Raw genomic sequence first — 3,378 nt, 5'->3', positions numbered from 1 at the left:
TAATTCATCAGGCTATTATACTTTTTGCAAAATTGTATAGATATTCAACTTTTTATTGAATTTCTCATATCTAAAAATGTTTCAACTCTAAATTATTTTGTTGAGTTAGTACAGATATTAATAGTATACAATTGGGCAAAGCAATTTAAGTATATTATACATATTGATGAATGATAAACATAAAAGTATATCATAAATATAACTCAATGAAATAGATGTGTGAAGCATGTGCCCTTAATAAAGAAACATTAATTGACATGAGTATTTTGAATTGTCACTTAAATAGTACTAGAAATTTTTATACTTTGGAGTAAAGCATTAGAGTAAGATTCTGAATGGATGAGAAGTATGGCTTTCTTTTTAAGTGAGGAAAAGGCTATTTATCTTCCAAGTGGCAAGAAGAATTGTAGATGAAATTTCCTACAGGTCAGTGTTAACATAAAGTATATGTGGATGTTGAGAATGAATGTCGAATCCTTTAAAAACCCAGGTTGAATTTGAAGACCACTGACATAACACACACCCAACAGCTGGGAATCTGATCTATAGTTCATATCCTGCCATCCACCATTCTGCTAACAGAGGCTGCTATTATTAATTTCTAACTTAATTCCATTGTGATCAGAGGAACTACTGTATATAATTTCAATACTCTGAACTCCTTTGAAAGTTACTAAGACTTGTTTGTATTTTCCACATGCAGTTTAAAACATGGATTCTGTAATTGTTGAGTGAAATGTTCTAGAAATATCAGTTTAAGTTGGTCAATACGTTCAAATCTTCTGTATTCTTACTGAACTCTGCTACTTGTTCTATCAATTCCTAAGAGAAGCTTATAAAATCTCCGTTATGTGCGGATTTGTCTGTTCCTCGGTTCTGGTCATTTTTGTTTCATGCACTTAGAATTATGTGCTCTTGCATTCCTTCTTGTCCCAATGTCTACTTTGACTAACATTAATACAGCCACACCAGTTTTCTTGTTCATCGCGTTTACATGATATATCTTTTTCCGTTTTTTTACTTTAAAATTTTCCATGTATTGAAGTATAAGTTAATCCTTTGGAAACAGCATATGATTGAGTCATGCTTTTAGATCCATTCTGACACTTTCCATCTTTTACTTAGAGTCTGTAGTTCATTTGTACTTAACATAATTATTGATATGATTGAGTTTAAATCTACCATTGTGCTTTTTGTTTGTTATTTGTCCCATCAGGGTTCTTTTTCTGCATCCTTTGAGATAGAGCATTTTGAGTATTTTGTTTTATCTCCTCTATTGGATTTTTAGCTATACCTCTTATTTTATAGTTTTAATGGCTATTTTATGGATTACAATAAGCATCCTAAACATACCAAATCCACCTTCAGTGAATACTACACCACTTCCTTTTTCCATCCTTTGTGCTTTTGTTTATTATTTTTTCTTTCCACGTGGTTTGTAACTCTCCAATACACTGTTGTTATTGTTGCCTTAAACAGTTAATTATCTTTTTAAAATTTTTAAAAAGGGAAAAATGCATTTTATATTTACGTACATTTACCATTTCTGGCACCCATCATTTCTTCCTATAGGTCTGAATTTTCCATCTACTATCATTTCCCTCTAGTCTGAAGAACTTTCCTCAGCATTTATTGTAGTATGGATCTACTGCCTACAAATTATCTCAGCTTTCATTTATTTGAAAGCAATTTCACTGGATATAGAGTTCTAGGTTAGCAGTTTTTTTCTTTCAACTCTTTGAAGGTGTAGTATGAGAACTAAATCTAAGGCCCAATATTATGCGCTGTCTTGACCCCTGGTGAAATTGAGAGGTGCTAGACTGGCCTAGCCACCAGTTCCCCTCCCCGCTCTGCTTTCTTAGCTGCAGATAAGGTTCCCTAACAAACAACTCTCTAGGGGGAACAGGCACAGTTCCTGCTTATCCCTGAGTAATTGGTTTCAGTTCCCGGCCAGCTCACAGAATTATTCGAACAAAGCAAATCACATACTCCTTCAAGAAGCAAAGATCACCCCACCCTCTTGATGCTATAAAGCCTACCTCCCACAGCCTCTGGCGGTTCACTCTGTTCCTGAGTGTGCACCTATCTGGCCCTGCGTAGCATTCAGTGTCTTCCTCCCCTAGACTATGAGTACATATGACTAATAAACTACTGTCCATCTCATCTATCCGGTGTCAAGTGTCAAGTGTTCAGCAATCCCCACTAGGGTGGAAAACTCTCCCCCATCGACAGGGTGAATAGGAAATGATTAAAACGCCAGTCTGTCTTTATTGCTGTTTCTAAGGAAAACTCAGGAGGACAAGCAAAGAGAGAATGTTGAGATGAGCAATCTGCCTTTAAGGTTGGGGCTCTTCCAGAATCCAATCTGTTATCAAATATCAATTTATTTCCCCTTGATCCTGAAAAATCTGTCTAGGGCAAGCCTGCCTATACCCAGATCAGATGGCTGCTCTCAGTATGTAAGCTACTCACCTACGAAGAACTCATTTCTCTTGGAATTCAATTCTTTAAGACTAATTTGCACCTGCCAGTCCTATCTAACTTCATAGAAAAATATGGTTTTTAGTTTGTCTATTTTTTCTTCTTTTTACCATGGGAGACAAAGCCTTTTCTATCCTAAACTGAAGCAGCAGTCTCATCTAGGGCCTTTTTTTCACTTTATATCTCTAGCTTTTAAAAAGAGGATTGTTATGAGTTGAACTGCATCCTCTCAAGATTCATACGTTGACATCCTAATCTCCAGGGCCTCAGAATGTGACTTTATTTGTAACTAGCTTCATTGCAGATATAATTGGTTAAGCTGAAGTCACTCTGAAGTAGGGTGGGCCCCTAATCCAGTATAACTGGTGCCTTACAAAAAGGAGAAATTTGGAGACAGACATGCTCACAGACAGAATGCTATGTGAAGATTGGAGTTATGTTGCCACAAGTCAAGGAACACCAAAGATTGTTAGCAAACCACGAGAAGCTAGAAGACATGGAAGAGATCCTTACAGATCTCAAAGGAACCAAGCCTGCCAACACCTCGATTTTGGACTTCTAGCCTCCAGAACTGTGAGACAATAAATTTCTGCTATTTAAGCCATCATGTTTATGAGCCCTAGCAAACTAATACAGGCAATGTAGAGAGAGTCACAAACTCCATTTCTACTGCTAACATCTTCAGTTTAACTGTTTTTGTTGTTGTTGTTGTTCAGGGGGGAGTGGAGAGTAATTTTTAATTAAATTTAATGCAAATCTAAATTCAAGAAGAATTGACATCTTTAAAATATTGAATGTTCAAGTCCATGAATATAGTTCATCCTTTCGTTTGTTTAAATCTTTATTCTGCCTCAATAATTTATATATTTTTGTGTATAGGTGTTACCTCTTATTTAG

The sequence above is a fragment of the Pteropus medius genome, unplaced genomic scaffold (genome assembly GCF_902729225.1).
Source record: "Pteropus medius unplaced genomic scaffold, Ma_sr-lr_union100, whole genome shotgun sequence".
Taxonomy (NCBI): domain Eukaryota; kingdom Metazoa; phylum Chordata; class Mammalia; order Chiroptera; family Pteropodidae; genus Pteropus; species Pteropus medius.
This window is presented reverse-complemented; position numbering follows the sequence as displayed.